The sequence below is a fragment of the Zeugodacus cucurbitae genome, chromosome 5 (genome assembly GCF_028554725.1).
Source record: "Zeugodacus cucurbitae isolate PBARC_wt_2022May chromosome 5, idZeuCucr1.2, whole genome shotgun sequence".
NCBI lineage: Eukaryota > Metazoa > Arthropoda > Insecta > Diptera > Tephritidae > Zeugodacus > Zeugodacus cucurbitae.
In genome coordinates, this window is record NC_071670.1 from 22,606,508 (window position 1) to 22,629,371 (window position 22,864).

Below are 22,864 nucleotides of genomic sequence, written 5' to 3' on the forward strand. Positions count from 1 at the left end.
TTGTCGATATTCAACTTGCAAGAATGTGAACTTTGATCATAAATCTGATAAAAATACAAAATAAATGATTATGAATAAACATTCATTATGTTTTTATTTGTCGATATTCAACTTGCAAGAAATTGAACTTTGATCATAAATCTGATAAAAATACAAAATAAATGATTATGAATAAACATTCTTTATGTTTTTATTTTTAATATTCAACTTGCAATAATGTGAACTTGATCATAAATCTGATAAAAATACAAAATAAATGATTATGAATAAACATTCTTTATGTTTCTATTTGTCGATATTCAACTTGCAAGAATGGGAACTTTGATCTTAAATGTGATAAAATACAAAATAAATGATTATGAACAAACATTCTTTATGTTTTTATTTGTCGATATTCAACTTGCAAGAAGGGGAACTTTGATCTTAAATGTGATAAAATACAAAATAAATGATTATGAATAAATGTTCTTTATGTTTTTATTTGTCAATATTCAACTTGCAAGAATGTGAACTTTGATCATAAATCTGATAAAAATACAAAATAAATGATTATGAATAAACATTCATTATGTTTTTATTTGTCGATATTCAACTTGCAAGAAATTGAACTTTGATCATAAATCTGATAAAAATACAAAATAAATGATTATGAATAAACATTCTTTATGTTTTTATTTTTAATATTCAACTTGCAATAATGTGAACTTGATCATAAATCTGATAAAAATACAAAATAAATGATTATGAATGAACATTCTTTATGTTTCTATTTGTCGATATTCAACTTGCAAGAATGGGATCTTTGATCTTAAATGTGATAAAATACAAAATAAATGATTATGAACAAACATTCTTTATGTTTTTATTTGTCGATATTCAACTTGCAAGAAGGGGAACTTTGATCTTAAATGTGATAAAATACAAAATAAATGATTATGAATAAATGTTCTTTATGTTTTTATTTGTCAATATTCAACTTGCAAGAGTGTGAACTTGATCAAATCTTATAAAAATACAAAATAAATGATTATGAATACACATTCTTTATGTTTTTATTTGTCGATGTTCAACTTGCAAGAAAGTGAACTTGATCATAAATCTGATAAAAATACAAAATAAATGATTATGAATAAACATTCTTTATGTTTCTATTTGTCAAATAAACAACTTGCAAGAAAGTGAACTTTGATCTTAAATGTGATAAAATACAAAATAAATGATTATGAATAAACATTCTGTATGTTTTTATTTGTCGATATTCAACTTGCAAGAAAGGGAACTTTGATCTTAAATGTGATAAAATACAAAATAAATGATTATGAATAAATGTTCTTTATGTTTTTATTTGTCAATATTCAACTTGCAAGAATGTGAACTTGATCATAAATCTGATAAAAATACAAAATAAATGATCATGAATAAACATTAATTATATTTATATTTGTCGATATTCAACTTGCAAGAAATTGAACTTTGATCTTAAATGTGATAAAATACAAAATAAATGATTATGAATAAATGTTCTTTATGTTTTTATTTGTCAATATTCAACTTGCAAGAATGTGAACTTGATCATAAATCTGATAAAAATACAAAATAAATGATTGCGAATAAACATTCTTTATGTTTTTATCTGTCGATATTCAACTTGCAAGAATGGGAACTTTGATCTTAAATGTGATAAAATACAAAATAAATGATTATGAATAAATATTCTTTATGTTTTTATTTGTCAATATTAAACTTGCAAGAATGTGAACTTTGATCATACATCTGATAAAAATACAAAATAAATGATTATGAATAAACATTCTTTATGTTTTCATTTGTCGATATTTAACTTCCAAGAAAGTGAACTTTGATCTTAAATTTGATAAAATAAAAAATAAATGATTATGAATAAATGTTCTTTATGTTTTTATTTGTCAATATTCAACTTGCTAGAATGTGAACTTTGATCATAAATCTGATAAAATACGAAATAAATGATTATGAATTTATGTTCTTTATGTTTTTATTTGTCAATATTTAACTTGCAAAAAATGAACTTGATCATAAATCTGATAAAAATACAAAACAAATGATTATGAATAAACTTTCATTATGTTTCTATTTGTCGATAAACAACTTGCACGAAAGTGAACTTTTATCTTAAATCTGATATAATATGAAATAAATGATTATAAATAAATGTTCTTTATGTTTCCAGTTGTCGATAAACAACTTGCAAGAAAGGGAACTGTGATCTTAAATGTGATAAAATACAAAATAAATGATTATGAATAAATATTCTTTATGTTTCTATTTATCAATATTAAACTTGCTTGAATGTTAACTTTGCTCATAAATCTGCGAAAGCTCAAAATAAATGATTATGAATAAATCTTCTTTATGTATTTCTTTGTCGATATGTACTTGCAAGAAAGTGAACTTTGATTTTAAATCTGATAAAATACGAAATAAATGACTATGACTAAATATTCTTTATGTTTTTATTTGTCGATATTCAACTTGCAAAAAAGTGAACTTTGATCTTAAATGTGATAAAATACAAAATAAATGATTATGAATTTATGTTCTTTATGTTTTTATTTTTAATATTCAACTTGCAATAATGTGAACTTGATCATAAATCTGATAAAAATACAAAATAAATGATTATGAATAAACATTCTTTATGTTTCTATTTGTCGATATTCAACTTGCAAGAATGTGAACTTTGATCATAAATCTGATAAAAATACAAAATAAATGATTATGAATAAACATTCTTTATGTTTTTATTTTTAATATTCAACTTGCAATAATGTGAACTTGATCATAAATCTGATAAAAATACAAAATAAATGATTATGAATAAACATTCTTTATGTTTCTATTTGTCGATATTCAACTTGCAAGAATGGGAACTTTGATCTTAAATGTGATAATATACAAAATAAATGATTATGAACAAACATTCTTTATGTTTTTATTTGTCGATACTCAACTTGCAAGAAAGGGAACTTTGATCCTAAATGTGATAAAATACAAAATAAATGATTATGAATAAATGTTCTTTATGTTTTTATTTGTCAATATTCAACTTGCAAGAGTGTGAACTTGATCATAAATCTTATAAAAATACAAAATAAATGATTATGAATAAACATTCTTTATGTTTTTATTTGTCGATAAACAACTTGCAAGAAAGTGAACTTTGATATTAAATGTGATAAAATACAAAATAAATGATTATGAATAAACATTCTTTATGTTTTTATTTGTCAATATTCAACTTGCAAGAATGTGAACTTGATCATAAATCTGATAAAAATACAAAATAAATGATTATGAATAAACATTCTTTATGTTTTTATTTGTCGATATTCAACTTCCAAGAAAGTGAACTTGATCATAAATCTTATAAAAATACAGAATAAATGATTATGAATAAACATTCTTTATGTTTTTATTTGTCGATAAACAACTTGCAAGAAAGTGAACTTTGATATTAAATGTGATAAAATACAAAATAAATGATTATGAATAAACATTCTTTATGTTTTTATTTGTCAATATTCAACTTGCAAGAATGTGAACTTGATCATAAATCTGATAAAAATACAAAATAAATGATTATGAATAAACATTCTTTATGTTTTTATTTGTCGATATTCAATTTCCAAGAAAGTGAACTTGATCATAAATCTTATAAAAATACAAAATAAATGATTATGAATAAACATTCTTTATGTTTTTATTTGTCGATATTCAACTTGCAAGAAATTGAACTTTGATCTTAAATGTGATAAAAATACAAAATAAATGATTGTGAATAAACATTCTTTATGTTTTTATTTGTCAATATTGAACTTGCAAGAGTGTGAACTTGATCATAAATCTGATAAAAATACAAAATAAATGATTGTGAATAAACATTCTTTATGTTTTTATTTGTCGATATTCAACTTGGAAGAATGGGAACTTTGATCTTAAATGTGATAAAATACAAAATAAATGATAATGAATAAATGTTCTTTATGTTTTTATTTGTCAATATTCAACTTGCAAGAATGTGAACTTGATCATAAATGTGATAAAATACAAAATAAATGATTATGAATAAACATTCTTTATGTTTTTAATTGTCGATATTCAACTTGCAAGAAGGTGAACTTGATCTTAAATCCGATAAAATACAAAATAAATGATTATGAATAAATGTTCTTTATGTTTTTATTCAACTTGCTAGAATGTGAACTTTGATCATAAATCTGATAAAATACATACTAAATAATTATGGATAAACATTCTTTATGTAGTTATTTTTAATATCCAACTTGCAAGAAAGTGAACTTTGGTCTTAAATGTGATAAAATACGAAATAAATAATTATGAATTTATGTTCTTTATGTTTTTATTTGTCGATATTCAACTTGCAAGAGTGTGAACTTTGATCATAAATCTGATAAAATACTAAATAAATGATTATGAATAAATGTTCTTTATGTTTTTATTTGTCAATATTCAACTTGCAAGAATGTGAACTTGATCATAAATCTGATAAAAATACAAAATAAATGATTATGAATACACATTCTTTATGTTTTTATTTGTCGATGTTCAACTTGCAAGAAAGTGAACTTCATCATAAATCTGATAAAAATACAAAATAAATGATTATGAATAAACATTCTTTATGTTTCTATTTGTCGATAAACAACTTGCAAGAAAGTGAACTTTGATCTTAAATGTGATAAAATACAAAATAAATGATTATGAATAAACATTCTTTATGTTTTTATTTGTCGATATTCAACTTGCAAGAAAGGGAACTTTGATCTTAAATGTGATAAAATACAAAATAAATGATTATGAATAAATGTTCTTTATGTTTTTATTTGTCAATATTCAACTTGCAAGAATGTGAACTTGATCATAAATCTGATAAAAATACAAAATAAATGATCATGAATAAACATTCATTATGTTTTTATTTGTCGATATTCAACTTGCAAGAAATTGAACTTTGATCTTAAATGTGATAAAATACAAAATAAATGATTATGAATAAATGTTCTTTATGTTTTTATTCAACTTGCAAGAATGTGAATTTGATCATAAATCTGATAAAAATACAAAATAAATGATTGTGAATAAACATTCTTTATGTTTTTATTTGTCGATATTCAACTTGCAAGAATGGGAACTTTGATCTTAAATGTGATAAAATACAAAATAAATGATTATGAATAAATGTTCTTTATGTTTTTATTTGTCAATATTTAACTTGCAAAAAATGAACTTGATCATAAATCTGATAAAAATACAAAATAAATGATTATGAATAAACTTTCATTATGTTTCTATTTGTCGATAAACAACTTGCACGAAAGTGAACTTTTATCTTAAATCTGATATAATATGAAATAAATGATTATGAATAAACATTCATTATGTTTTTATTTGTCGATATTCAACTTGCAAGAAATTGAACTTTGATCATAAATCTGATAAAAATACAAAATAAATGATTATGAATAAACATTCTTTATGTTTTTATTTTTAATATTCAACTTGCAATAATGTGAACTTGATCATAAATCTGATAAAAATACAAAATAAATGATTATGAATTTATGTTCTTTATGTTTTTATTTGTCGATATTCAACTTGCAAGAATGTGAACTTTGATCATAAATCTGATAAAAATACAAAATAAATGATTATGAATAAACATTCATTATGTTTTTATTTGTCGATATTCAACTTGCAAGAAATTGAACTTTGATCATAAATCTGATAAAAATACAAAATAAATGATTATGAATAAACATTCTTTATGTTTTTATTTTTAATATTCAACTTGCAATAATGTGAACTTGATCATAAATCTGATAAAAATACAAAATAAATGATTATGAATAAACATTCTTTATGTTTCTATTTGTCGATATTCAACTTGCAAGAATGGGAACTTTGATCTTAAATGTGATAAAATACAAAATAAATGATTATGAACAAACATTCTTTATGTTTTTATTTGTCGATATTCAACTTGCAAGAAGGGGAACTTTGATCTTAAATGTGATAAAATACAAAATAAATGATTATGAATAAATGTTCTTTATGTTTTTATTTGTCAATATTCAACTTGCAAGAGTGTGAACTTGATCATAAATCTTATAAAAATACAAAATAAATGATTATGAATACACATTCTTTATGTTTTTATTTGTCGATGTTCAACTTGCAAGAAAGTGAACTTGATCATAAATCTGATAAAAATACAAAATAAATGATTATGAATAAACATTCTTTATGTTTCTATTTGTCAAATAAACAACTTGCAAGAAAGTGAACTTTGATCTTAAATGTGATAAAATACAAAATAAATGATTATGAATAAACATTCTGTATGTTTTTATTTGTCGATATTCAACTTGCAAGAAAGGGAACTTTGATCTTAAATGTGATAAAATACAAAATAAATGATTATGAATAAATGTTCTTTATGTTTTTATTTGTCAATATTCAACTTGCAAGAATGTGAACTTGATCATAAATCTGATAAAAATACAAAATAAATGATCATGAATAAACATTAATTATATTTATATTTGTCGATATTCAACTTGCAAGAAATTGAACTTTGATCTTAAATGTGATAAAATACAAAATAAATGATTATGAATAAATGTTCTTTATGTTTTTATTTGTCAATATTCAACTTGCAAGAATGTGAACTTGATCATAAATCTGATAAAAATACAAAATAAATGATTGCGAATAAACATTCTTTATGTTTTTATCTGTCGATATTCAACTTGCAAGAATGGGAACTTTGATCTTAAATGTGATAAAATACAAAATAAATGATTATGAATAAATATTCTTTATGTTTTTATTTGTCAATATTAAACTTGCAAGAATGTGAACTTTGATCATACATCTGATAAAAATACAAAATAAATGATTATGAATAAACATTCTTTATGTTTCTATTTGTCGATAAACAACTTGCAAGAAAGTGAACTTTGATCTTAAATGTGATAAAATACAAAATAAATGATTATGAATAAACATTCTTTATGTTTTTATTTGTCGATATTCAACTTGCAAGAAAGGGAACTTTGATCTTAAATGTGATAAAATACAAAATAAATGATTATGAATAAATGTTCTTTATGTTTTTATTTGTCAATATTCAACTTGCAAGAATGTGAACTTGATCATAAATCTGATAAAAATACAAAATAAATGATCATGAATAAACATTCATTATGTTTTTATTTGTCGATATTCAACTTGCAAGAAATTGAACTTTGATCTTAAATGTGATAAAATACAAAATAAATGATTATGAATAAATGTTCTTTATGTTTTTATTCAACTTGCAAGAATGTGAATTTGATCATAAATCTGATAAAAATACAAAATAAATGATTGTGAATAAACATTCTTTATGTTTTTATTTGTCGATATTCAACTTGCAAGAATGGGAACTTTGATCTTAAATGTGATAAAATACAAAATAAATGATTATGAATAAATGTTCTTTATGTTTTTATTTGTCAATATTTAACTTGCAAAAAATGAACTTGATCATAAATCTGATAAAAATACAAAATAAATGATTATGAATAAACTTTCATTATGTTTCTATTTGTCGATAAACAACTTGCACGAAAGTGAACTTTTATCTTAAATCTGATATAATATGAAATAAATGATTATGAATAAACATTCATTATGTTTTTATTTGTCGATATTCAACTTGCAAGAAATTGAACTTTGATCATAAATCTGATAAAAATACAAAATAAATGATTATGAATAAACATTCTTTATGTTTTTATTTTTAATATTCAACTTGCAATAATGTGAACTTGATCATAAATCTGATAAAAATACAAAATAAATGATTATGAATTTATGTTCTTTATGTTTTTATTTGTCGATATTCAACTTGCAAGAATGTGAACTTTGATCATAAATCTGATAAAAATACAAAATAAATGATTATGAATAAACATTCATTATGTTTTTATTTGTCGATATTCAACTTGCAAGAAATTGAACTTTGATCATAAATCTGATAAAAATACAAAATAAATGATTATGAATAAACATTCTTTATGTTTTTATTTTTAATATTCAACTTGCAATAATGTGAACTTGATCATAAATCTGATAAAAATACAAAATAAATGATTATGAATAAACATTCTTTATGTTTCTATTTGTCGATATTCAACTTGCAAGAATGGGAACTTTGATCTTAAATGTGATAAAATACAAAATAAATGATTATGAACAAACATTCTTTATGTTTTTATTTGTCGATATTCAACTTGCAAGAAGGGGAACTTTGATCTTAAATGTGATAAAATACAAAATAAATGATTATGAATAAATGTTCTTTATGTTTTTATTTGTCAATATTCAACTTGCAAGAATGTGAACTTTGATCATAAATCTGATAAAAATACAAAATAAATGATTATGAATAAACATTCATTATGTTTTTATTTGTCGATATTCAACTTGCAAGAAATTGAACTTTGATCATAAATCTGATAAAAATACAAAATAAATGATTATGAATAAACATTCTTTATGTTTTTATTTTTAATATTCAACTTGCAATAATGTGAACTTGATCATAAATCTGATACAAATACAAAATAAATGATTATGAATAAACATTCTTTATGTTTCTATTTGTCGATATTCAACTTGCAAGAATGGGAACTTTGATCTTAAATGTGATAAAATACAAAATAAATGATTATGAACAAACATTCTTTATGTTTTTATTTGTCGATATTCAACTTGCAAGAAGGGGAACTTTGATCTTAAATGTGATAACATACAAAATAAATGATTATGAATAAATGTTCTTTATGTTTTTATTTGTCAATATTCAACTTGCAAGAGTGTGAACTTGATCATAAATCTTATAAAAATACAAAATAAATGATTATGAATACACATTCTTTATGTTTTTATTTGTCGATGTTCAACTTGCAAGAAAGTGAACTTGATCATAAATCTGATAAAAATACAAAATAAATGATTATGAATAAACATTCTTTATGTTTCTATTTGTCAAATAAACAACTTGCAAGAAAGTGAACTTTGATCTTAAATGTGATAAAATACAAAATAAATGATTATGAATAAACATTCTGTATGTTTTTATTTGTCGATATTCAACTTGCAAGAAAGGGAACTTTGATCTTAAATGTGATAAAATACAAAATAAATGATTATGAATAAATGTTCTTTATGTTTTTATTTGTCAATATTCAACTTGCAAGAATGTGAACTTGATCATAAATCTGATAAAAATACAAAATAAATGATTATGAACAAACATTCTTTATGTTTTTATTTGTCGATATTCAACTTGCAAGAAGGGGAACTTTGATCTTAAATGTGATAAAATACAAAATAAATGATTATGAATAAATGTTCTTTATGTTTTTATTTGTCAATATTCAACTTGCAAGAGTGTGAACTTGATCATAAATCTTATAAAAATACAAAATAAATGATTATGAATACACATTCTTTATGTTTTTATTTGTCGATGTTCAACTTGCAAGAAAGTGAACTTGATCATAAATCTGATAAAAATACAAAATAAATGATTATGAATAAACATTCTTTATGTTTCTATTTGTCAAATAAACAACTTGCAAGAAAGTGAACTTTGATCTTAAATGTGATAAAATACAAAATAAATGATTATGAATAAACATTCTGTATGTTTTTATTTGTCGATATTCAACTTGCAAGAAAGGGAACTTTGATCTTAAATGTGATAAAATACAAAATAAATGATTATGAACAAACATTCTTTATGTTTTTATTTGTCGATATTCAACTTGCAAGAAAGGGAACTTTGATCTTAAATGTGATAAAATACAAAATAAATGATTATGAATAAATGTTCTTTATGTTTTTATTTGTCAATATTCAACTTGCAAGAGTGTGAACTTGATCATAAATCTGATAAAAATACAAAATAAATGATTATGAATAAACATTCTTTATGTTTCTATTTGTCGATATTCAACTTGCAAGAATGGGAACTTTGATCTTAAATGTGATAAAATACAAAATAAATGATTATGAACAAACATTCTTTATGTTTTTAAAGGGTGATTTTTTAAGAGCTTGATAACTTTTTTAAAAAAAAAACGCATAAAATTTGCAAAATCTCATCGGTTCTTTATTTGAAACGTTAGATTGGTTCATGACATTTACTTTTTGAAGATAATTTCATTTAAATGTTGACCGCGGCTGCGTCTTAGGTGGTCCATTCGGAAAGTCCAATTTTGGGCAACTTTTTCGAGCATTTCGGCCGGAATAGCCCGAATTTCTTCGGAAATGTTGTCTTCCAAAGCTGGAATAGTTGCTGGCTTATTTCTGTAGACTTTAGACTTGACGTAGCCCCACAAAAAATAGTCTAAAGGCGTTAAATCGCATGATCTTGGTGGCCAACTTACGGGTCCATTTCTTGAGATGAATTGTTCTCCGAAGTTTTCCCTCAAAATGGCCATAGAATCGCGAGCTGTGTGGCATGTAGCGCCATCTTGTTGAAACCACATGTCAACCAAGTTCAGTTCTTCCATTTTTGGCAACAAAAAGTTTGTTAGCATCGAACGATAGCGATCGCCATTCACCGTAACGTTGCGTCCAACAGCATCTTTGAAAAAATACGGTCCAATGATTCCACCAGCGTACAAACCACACCAAACAGTGCATTTTTCGGGATGCATGGGCAGTTCTTGAACGGCTTCTGGTTGCTCTTCACCCCAAATGCGGCAATTTTGCTTATTTACGTAGCCATTCAACCAGAAATGAGCCTCATCGCTGAACAAAATTTGTCGATAAAAAAGCGGATTTTCTGCCAACTTTTCTAGGGCCCATTCACTGAAAATTCGACGTTGTGGCAGATCGTTCGGCTTCAGTTCTTGCACGAGCTGTATTTTATACGGTTTTACACCAAGATCTTTGCGTAAAATCTTCCATGTGGTCGAATAACACAAACCCAATTGCTGCGAACGGCGACGAATCGACATTTCACGGTCTTCAGCCACACTCTCAGAAACAGACGCAATATTCTCTTCTGTACGCACTGTACGCATTCGTGTGGTTGGTTTAATGTCCAATAAAGTAAACTGAGTGCGAAACTTGGTCACAATCGCATTAATTGTTTGCTCACTTGGTCGATTATGTAGACCATAAATCGGACGTAAAGCGCGAAACACATTTCGAACCGAACACTGATTTTGGTAATAAAATTCAATGATTTGCAAGAGTTGCTCGTTAGTATTTCATCTATTCATGATGAAATGTCAAAGCATACTGAGCATCTTTCTCTTTGACACCATGTCTGAAATCCCACGTGATCTGTCAAATACTAATGCATGAAAATCCTAACCTCAAAAAAATCACCCGTTACAAAACAAATGATTATGAATAAACTTTCATTATGTTTCTATTTGTCGATAAACAACTTGCACGAAAGTGAACTTTTATCTTAAATCTGATATAATATGAAATAAATGATTATAAATAAATGTTCTTTATGTTTCCAGTTGTCGATAAACAACTTGCAAGAAAGGGAACTTTGATCTTAAATGTGATAAAATACAAAATAAATGATTATGAATAAATATTCTTTATGTTTCTATTTATCAATATTAAACTTGCTTGAATGTTAACTTTGCTCATAAATCTGCGAAAGCTCAAAATAAATGATTATGAATAAATCTTCTTTATGTATTTCTTTGTCGATATGTACTTGCAAGAAAGTGAACTTTGATTTTAAATCTGATAAAATACGAAATAAATGACTATGACTAAATATTCTTTATGTTTTTATTTGTCGATATTCAACTTGCAAAAAAGTGAACTTTGATCTTAAATGTGATAAAATACAAAATAAATGATTATGAATTTATGTTCTTTATGTTTTTATTTTTAATATTCAACTTGCAATAATGTGAACTTGATCATAAATCTGATAAAAATACAAAATAAATGATTATGAATAAACATTCTTTATGTTTCTATTTGTCGATATTCAACTTGCAAGAATGTGAACTTTGATCATAAATCTGATAAAAATACAAAATAAATGATTATGAATAAACATTCTTTATGTTTTTATTTTTAATATTCAACTTGCAATAATGTGAACTTGATCATAAATCTGATAAAAATACAAAATAAATGATTATGAATAAACATTCTTTATGTTTCTATTTGTCGATATTCAACTTGCAAGAATGGGAACTTTGATCTTAAGTGTGATAATATACAAAATAAATGATTATGAACAAACATTCTTTATGTTTTTATTTGTCGATACTCAACTTGCAAGAAAGGGAACTTTGATCCTAAATGTGATAAAATACAAAATAAATGATTATGAATAAATGTTCTTTATGTTTTTATTTGTCAATATTCAACTTGCAAGAGTGTGAACTTGATCATAAATCTTATAAAAATACAAAATAAATGATTATGAATAAACATTCTTTATGTTTTTATTTGTCGATAAACAACTTGCAAGAAAGTGAACTTTGATATTAAATGTGATAAAATACAAAATAAATGATTATGAATAAACATTCTTTATGTTTTTATTTGTCAATATTCAACTTGCAAGAATGTGAACTTGATCATAAATCTGATAAAAATACAAAATAAATGATTATGAATAAACATTCTTTATGTTTTTATTTGTCGATATTCAACTTCCAAGAAAGTGAACTTGATCATAAATCTTATAAAAATACAGAATAAATGATTATGAATAAACATTCTTTATGTTTTTATTTGTCGATAAACAACTTGCAAGAAAGTGAACTTTGATATTAAATGTGATCAAATACAAAATAAATGATTATGAATAAACATTCTTTATGTTTTTATTTGTCAATATTCAACTTGCAAGAATGTGAACTTGATCATAAATCTGATAAAAATACAAAATAAATGATTATGAATAAACATTCTTTATGTTTTTATTTGTCGATATTCAATTTCCAAGAAAGTGAACTTGATCATAAATCTTATAAAAATACAAAATAAATGATTATGAATAAACATTCTTTATGTTTTTATTTGTCGATATTCAACTTGCAAGAAATTGAACTTTGATCTTAAATGTGATAAAAATACAAAATAAATGATTGTGAATAAACATTCTTTATGTTTTTATTTGTCAATATTGAACTTGCAAGAGTGTGAACTTGATCATAAATCTGATAAAAATACAAAATAAATGATTATGAATAAACATTCTTTATGTTTCTATTTGTCGATATTCAACTTGCAAGAATGGGAACTTTGATCTTAAATGTGATAAAATACAAAATAAATGATTATGAACAAACATTCTTTATGTTTTTATTTGTCGATATTCAACTTGCAAGAAAGGGAACTTTGATCTTAAATGTGATAAAATACAAAATAAATGATTATGAATAAATGTTCTTTATGTTTTTATTTGTCAATATTTAACTTGCAAGAGTGTGAACTTGATCATAAATCTTATAAAAATACAAAATAAATGATTATGAATAAACATTCTTAATGTTTCTATTTGTCGATAAACAACTTGCAAGAAAGTGAACTTTGATATTAAATGTGATAAAATACAAAATAAATGATTATGAATAAACATTCTTATTGTTTCTATTTGTCGATAAACAACTTGCAAGAAAGTGAACTTTGATCATAAATCTGATAAAAATACAAAATAAATGATTATGAATAAATATTCTTTATGTTTTTATTTTTAATATTCAACTTGCAAGAATGTGAACTTGATCATAAATCTGATAAAAATACAAAATAAATGATTATCAATAAACATTCTTTATGTTTCTATTTGTCGATATTCAACTTGCAAGAATGTGAACTTGATCATAAATCTGATAAAAATACAAAATAAATGATCATGAATAAACATTCATTATGTTTTTATTTGTCGATATTCAACTTGCAAGAAATTGAACTTTGATCTTAAATGTGATAAAATACAAAATAAATGATTATCAATAAATGTTCTTTATGTTTTTATTTGTCAATATTCAACTTGCAAGAATGTGAACTTGATCATAAATCTGATAAAAATACAAAATAAATGATTGTGAATAAACATTCTTTATGTTTTTATTTGTCGATATTCAACTTGCAAGAATGGGAACTTTGATCTTAAATGTGATAAAATACAAAATAAATGATTATGAATAAATGTTCTTTATGTTTTTATTTGTCAATATTTAACTTGCAAAAAATGAACTTGATCATAAATCTGATAAAAATACAAAATAAATGATTATGAATAAACTTTCATTATGTTTCTATTTGTCGATAAACAACTTGCACGAAAGTGAACTTTTATCTTATATCTGATATAATAGGAAATAAATGATTATAAATAAATGTTCTTTATGTTTCCAGTTGTCGATAAACAACTTGCAAGAAAGGGAACTTTGATCTTAAATGTGATAAAATACAAAATAAATGATTATGAATAAATATTCTTTATGTTTCTATTTGTCAATATTAAACTTGCTTGAATGTTAACTTTGCTCATAAATCTGCGAAAGCTCAAAATAAATGATTATGAATAAACATTCATTATGTTTTTATTTGTCGATATTCAACTTGCAAGAAATTGAACTTTGATCATAAATCTGATAAAAATACAAAATAGATGATTATGAATAAACATTCTTTATGTTTTTATTTTTAATATTCAACTTGCAATAATGTGAACTTGATCATAAATCTGATAAAAATACAAAATAAATGATTATGAATAAACATTCTTTATGTTTCTATTTGTCGATATTCAACTTGCAAGAATGGGAACTTTGATCTTAAATGTGATAAAATACAAAATAAATGATTATGAACGAATATTCTTTATGTTTTTATTTGTCGATATTCAACTTGCAAGAAAGGGAACTTTGATCTTAAATGTGATAAAATACAAAATAAATGATTATGAATAAATGTTCTTTATGTTTTTATTTGTCAATATTCAACTTGCAAGAGTGTGAACTTGATCATAAATCTTATAAAAATACAAAATAAATGATTATGAATAAACATTCTTTATGTTTTTATTTGTCGATAAACAATTTTCAAGAAAGTGACCTTTGATATTAAATGTGATAAAATACAAAATAAATGATTATGAATAAACATTCTTTATGTTTTTATTTGTCAATATTCAACTTGCAAGAATGTGAACTTGATCATAAATCTGATAAAAATACAAAATAAATGATTATGAATAAACATTCTTTATGTTTTTTATTTGTCGATATTCAACTTCCAAGAAAGTGAACTTGATCATAAATCTTATAAAAATACAAAATAAATGATTATGAATAAACATTCTTTATGTTTTTATTTGTCGATAAACAACTTGCAAGAAAGTGAACTTTGATATTAAATGTGATAAAATACAAAATAAATGATTATGAATAAACATTCTTAATGTTTTTATTTGTCAATATTCAACTTGCAAGAATGTGAACTTGATCATAAATCTGATAAAAATACAAAATAAATGATTATGAATAAACATTCTTTATGTTTTTATTTGTCGATATTCAACTTCCAAGAAAGTGAACTTGATCATAAATCTTATAAAAATACAAAATAAATGATTATGAATAAACATTCTTTATGTTTTTATTTGTCGATAAACAACTTGCAAGAAAGTGAACTTTGATATTAAATGTGATAAAATACAAAATAAATGATTATGAATAAACATTCTTTATGTTTTTATTTGTCAATATTCAACTTGCAAGAATGTGAACTTGATCATAAATCTGATAAAAATACAAAATAAATGATTATGAATAAACATTCTTTATGTTTTTATTTGTCGATATTCAACTTCCAAGAAAGTGAACTTGATCATAAATCTGATAAAAATACAAAATAAATGATTATGAATAAACATTCTTTATGTTTTTATTTGTCGATATTCAACTTGCAAGAAATTGAACTTTGATCTTAAATGTGATAAAAATACAAAATAAATGATTGTGAATAAACATTCTTTATGTTTTTATTTGTCAATATAGAACTTGCAAGAGTGTGAACTTGATCATAAATCTGATAAAAATACAAAATAAATGATTATGAATAAACATTCTTTATGTTTCTATTTGTCGATATTCAACTTGCAAGAATGGGAACTTTGATCTTAAATGTGATAAAATACAAAATAAATGATTATGAACAAACATTCTTTATGTTTTTATTTGTCGATATTCAACTTGCAAGAAAGGGAACTTTGATCTTAAATGTGATAAAATACAAAATAAATGATTATGAATAAATGTTCTTTATGTTTTTATTTGTCAATATTCAACTTGCAAGAGTGTGAACTTGATCATAAATCTTATAAAAATACAAAATAAATGATTATGAATAAACATTCTTAATGGTTCTATTTGTCGATAAACAACTTGCAAGAAAGTGAACTTTGATATTAAATGTGATAAAATACAAAATAAATGATTATGAATAAACATTCTTTATGTTTTTATTTGTCAATATTCAACTTGAAAGAATGTGAACTTGATCATAAATCTGATAAAAATACAAAATAAATGATTATGAATAAACATTCTTAATGTTTCTATTTGTCGATAAACAACTTGCAAGAAAGTGAACTTTGATATTAAATGTGATAAAATACAAAATAAATGATTATGAATAAACATTCTTATTGTTTCAATGTGTCGATAAACAACTTGCAAGAAAGTGAACTTTGATCATAAATCTGATAAAAATACAAAATAAATGATTATGAATAAACATTCTTTATGTTTTTATTTTTAATATTCAACTTGCAAGAATGTGAACTTGATCATAAATCTGATAAAAATACAAAATAAATGATTATCAATAAACATTCTTTATGTTTCTATTTGTCGATATTCAACTTGCAAGAATGTGAACTTGATCATAAATCTGATAAAAATACAAAATAAATGATCATGAATAAACATTCATTATGTTTTTATTTGTCGATATTCAACTTGCAAGAAATTGAACTTTGATCTTAAATGTGATAAAATACAAAATAAATGATTATCAATAAATGTTCTTTATGTTTTTATTTGTCAATATTCAACTTGCAAGAGTGTGAACTTGATCATAAATCTTATAAAAATACAAAATAAATGATTATGAATAAACATTCTTTATGTTTTTATTTGTCGATAAACAACTTGCAAGAAAGTGAACTTTGATATTAAATGTGATAAAATACAAAATAAATGATTATGAATAAACATTCTTAATGTTTTTATTTGTCAATATTCAACTTGCAAGAATGTGAACTTGATCATAAATCTGATAAAAATACAAAATAAATGATTATGAATAAACATTCTTTATGTTTTTATTTGTCGATATTCAACTTCCAAGAAAGTGAACTTGATCATAAATCTTATAAAAATACAAAATAAATGATTATGAATAAACATTCTTTATGTTTTTATTTGTCGATAAACAACTTGCAAGAAAGTGAACTTTGATATTAAATGTGATAAAATACAAAATAAATGATTATGAATAAACATTCTTTATGTTTTTATTTGTCAATATTCAACTTGCAAGAATGTGAACTTGATCATAAATCTGATAAAAATACAAAATAAATGATTATGAATAAACATTCTTTATGTTTTTATTTGTCGATATTCAACTTCCAAGAAAGTGAACTTGATCATAAATCTGATAAAAATACAAAATAAATGATTATGAATAAACATTCTTTATGTTTTTATTTGTCGATATTCAACTTGCAAGAAATTGAACTTTGATCTTAAATGTGATAAAAATACAAAATAAATGATTGTGAATAAACATTCTTTATGTTTTTATTTGTCAATATAGAACTTGCAAGAGTGTGAACTTGATCATAAATCTGATAAAAATACAAAATAAATGATTATGAATAAACATTCTTTATGTTTCTATTTGTCGATATTCAACTTGCAAGAATGGGAACTTTGATCTTAAATGTGATAAAATACAAAATAAATGATTATGAACAAACATTCTTTATGTTTTTATTTGTCGATATTCAACTTGCAAGAAAGGGAACTTTGATCTTAAATGTGATAAAATACAAAATAAATGATTATGAATAAATGTTCTTTATGTTTTTATTTGTCAATATTCAACTTGCAAGAGTGTGAACTTGATCATAAATCTTATAAAAATACAAAATAAATGATTATGAATAAACATTCTTAATGGTTCTATTTGTCGATAAACAACTTGCAAGAAAGTGAACTTTGATATTAAATGTGATAAAATACAAAATAAATGATTATGAATAAACATTCTTTATGTTTTTATTTGTCAATATTCAACTTGAAAGAATGTGAACTTGATCATAAATCTGATAAAAATACAAAATAAATGATTATGAATAAACATTCTTAATGTTTCTATTTGTCGATAAACAACTTGCAAGAAAGTGAACTTTGATATTAAATGTGGTAAAATACAAAATAAATGATTATGAATAAACATTCTTATTGTTTCAATTTGTCGATAAACAACTTGCAAGAAAGTGAACTTTGATCATAAATCTGATAAAAATACAAAATAAATGATTATGAATAAACATTCTTTATGTTTTTATTTTTAATATTCAACTTGCAAGAATGTGAACTTGATCATAAATCTGATAAAAATACAAAATAAATGATTATCAATAAACATTCTTTATGTTTCTATTTGTCGATATTCAACTTGCAAGAATGTGAACTTGATCATAAATCTGATAAAAATACAAAATAAATGATCATAAATAAACATTCATTATGTTTTTATTTGTCGATATTCAACTTGCAAGAAATTGAACTTTGATCTTAAATGTGATAAAATACAAAATAAATGATTATCAATAAATGTTCTTTATGTTTTTATTTGTCAATATTCAACTTGCAAGAATGTGAACTTGATCATAAGTCTGATAAAAATACAAAATAAATGATTGTGAATAAACATTCTTTATGTTTTTATTTGTCGATATTCAACTTGCAAGAATGGGAACTTTGATCTTAACTCTGATAAAAATACCAAATAAATGATGATGAATAAACATTCTTTATGTTTTTATTTGTCGATATTCAACTTGCAAGAAATTGAACTTTGATCTTAAATGTGATAAAATACAAAATAAATGATTATCAATAAATGTTCTTTATGTTTTTATTTGTCAATATTCAACTTGCAAGAATGTGAACTTGATCATAAGTCTGATAAAAATACAAAATAAATGATTGTGAATAAACATTCTTTATGTTTTTATTTGTCGATATTCAACTTGCAAGAATGGGAACTTTGATCTTAAATGTGATAAAATACAAAATAAATGATTATGAATAAATGTTCTTTATGTTTTTATTTGTCTATATTTAACTTGCAAGAATGTGAACTTGATCATAAATCTGATAAAAATACAAAATAAATGATTATGAATAAACTTTCTTTATGTTTCTATTTGTCGATAAACAACTAGCAGGAAAGTGAACTTTGATATTAAATGTGATAAAATACAAAATAAATGATTATGAATAAACATTCTTTATGTTTTTATTTGTCGATATTTAACCGGCAGGAAATTGAACTTTGATCTTAAATGTGATAAAATACAAAATAAACGATTACAAATAAATGTTCGTTATGTTTCTATTTGTCGATAAACAACTTGCACTAAAGTGAAATTTGATATTAAATGTGATAAAATACAAAATAAATGATTATGAATAAACATTCTTTATGTTTTTATTTGTCGATATTCAACTTGCAAGAAAGGGAACTTTGATCTTAAATGTGATAAAATACAAAATAAATGATTATGAATAAATGTTCTCTATGTTTTTATTTGTCAATATTCAACTTGCAAGAGTGTGAGCTTGATCATAAATCTTATAAAAATACAAAATAAATGATTATGAATACAAATTCTTTATGTTTTTATTTGTCGATGTTCAACTTGCAAGAAAGTGAACTTGATCATAAATCTGATAAAAATACAAAATAAATGATTATGAATAAACATTCTTTATGTTTATATTTTTAATATTCAACTTGCAATAATGTGAACTTGATCATAAATCTGATAAAAATACAAAATAAATGATTATGAATAAACATTCTTTATGTTTCTATTTGTCGATATTCAACTTGCAAGAATGGGAACTTTGATCTTAAATGTGATAAAATACAAAATAAATGATTATGAACAAACATTCTTTATGTTTTTATTTGTCGATATTCAACTTGCAAGAAAGGGAACTTTGATCTTAAATCTGATAAAATACGAAATAAATGACTATGACTAAATATTCTTTATGTTTTTATTTGTCGATATTCAACTTGCAAAAAAGTGAACTTTGATCTTAAATGTGATAAAATACAAAATAAATGATTATGAATAAACATTCATTATGTTTTTATTTGTCGATATTCAACTTGCAAGAAAGTGAACTTTGATTTTAAATCTGATAAAATACGAAATAAATGACTATGACTAAATATTCTTTATGTTTTTATTTGTCGATATTCAACTTGCAAAAAAGTGAACTTTGATCTTAAATGTGATAAAATACAAAATAAATGATTATGAATTTATGTTCTTTATGTTTTTATTTGTCGATATTCAACTTGCAAGAATGTGAACTTTGATCATAAATCTGATAAAAATACAAAATAAATGATTATGAATAAACATTCATTATGTTTTTATTTGTCGATATTCAACTTGCAAGAAATTGAACTTTGATCATAAATCTGATAAAAATACAAAATAAATGATTATGAATAAACATTGTTTATGTTTTTATTTTTAATATTCAACTTGCAATAATGTGAACTTGATCATAAATCTGATAAAAATACAAAATAAATGATTATGAATAAACATTCTTTATGTTTCTATTTGTCGATATTCAACTTGCAAGAATGGGAACTTTGATCTTAAATGTGATAAAATACAAAATAAATGATTATGAACAAACATTCTTTATGTTTTTATTTGTCGATATTCAACTTGCAAGAAAGGGAACTTTGATCTTAAATGTGATAAAATACAAAATAAATGATTATGAATAAATGTTCTTTATGTTTTTATTTGTCAATATTCAACTTGCAAGAGTGTGAACTTGATCATAAATCTAATAAAAATACAAAATAAATGATTATGAATAAACATTCTTTATCTTTTTATTTGTCGATAAACAACTTGCAAGAAAGTGAACTTTGATATTAAATGTGATAAAATACAAAATAAATGATTATGAATAAACATTCTTTATGTTTTTATTTGTCAATATTCAACTTGCAAGAATGTGAACTTGATCATAAATCTGATAAAAATACAAAATAAATGATTATGAATAAACATTCTTTATGTTTTTATTTGTCGATATTCAACTTCCAAGAAAGTGAACTTGATCATAAATCTTATAAAAATACGAAATAAATGATTATGAATAAACATTCTTTATGTTTTTATTTGTCGATAAACAACTTGCAAGAAAGTGAACTTTGATATTAAATGTGATAAAATACAAAATAAATGATTATGAATAAACATTCTTAATGTTTTTATTTGTCAATATTCAACTTGCAAGAATGTGAACTTGATCATAAATCTGATAAAAATACAAAATAAATGATTATGAATAAACATTCATTATGTTTTTATTTGTCGATATTCAACTTCCAAGAAAGTGAACTTGATCATAAATCTTATAAAAATACAAAATAAATGATTATGAATAAACATTCTTTATGTTTTTATTTGTCGATATTCAACTTGCAAGAATGGGAACTTTGATCTTAAATGTGATAAAATACAAAATAAATGATTATGAATAAATGTTCTTTATGTTTTTATTTGTCAATATTTAACTTGCAAGAATGTGAACTTGATCAAAAATCTGATAAAAATACAAAATAAATGATTATGAATAAACTTTCTTTATGTTTCTATTTGTCGATAAACAACTAGCAAGAAAGTGAACTTTGATATTAAATGTGATAAAATACAAAATAAATGATTATGAATAAACATTCTTTATGTTTTTATTTGTCGATATTTAACCGGCAGGAAAGTGAACTTTGATCTTAAATGTGATAAAATACAAAATAAACGATTACAAATAAATGTTCGTTATGTTTCTATTTGTCGATAAACAACTTGCACTAAAGTGAAATTTGATATTAAATGTGATAAAATACAAAATAAATGATTATGAATAAACATTCTTTATGTTTTTATTTGTCGATATTCAACTTGCAAGAAAGGGAACTTTGATCTTAAATGTGATAAAATACAAAATAAAAGATTATGAATAAATGTTCTTTATGTTTTTATTTGTCAATATTCAACTTGCAAGAGTGTGAACTTGATCATAAATCTTATAAAAATACAAAATAAATGATTATGAATACACATTCTTTATGTTTTTATTTGTCGATGTTCAACTTGCAATAAAGTGAACTTGATCATAAATCTGATAAAAATACAAAATAAATGATTATGAATAAACATTCTTTATGTTTATATTTTTAATATTCAACTTGCAATAATGTGAACTTGATCATAAATCTGATAAAAATACAAAATAAATGATTATGAATAAACATTCTTTATGTTTCTATTTGTCGATATTCAACTTGCAAGAATGGGAACTTTGATCTTAAATGTGATAAAATACAAAATAAATGATTATGAACAAACATTCTTTATGTTTTTATTTGTCGATATTCAACTTGCAAGAAAGGGAACTTTGAT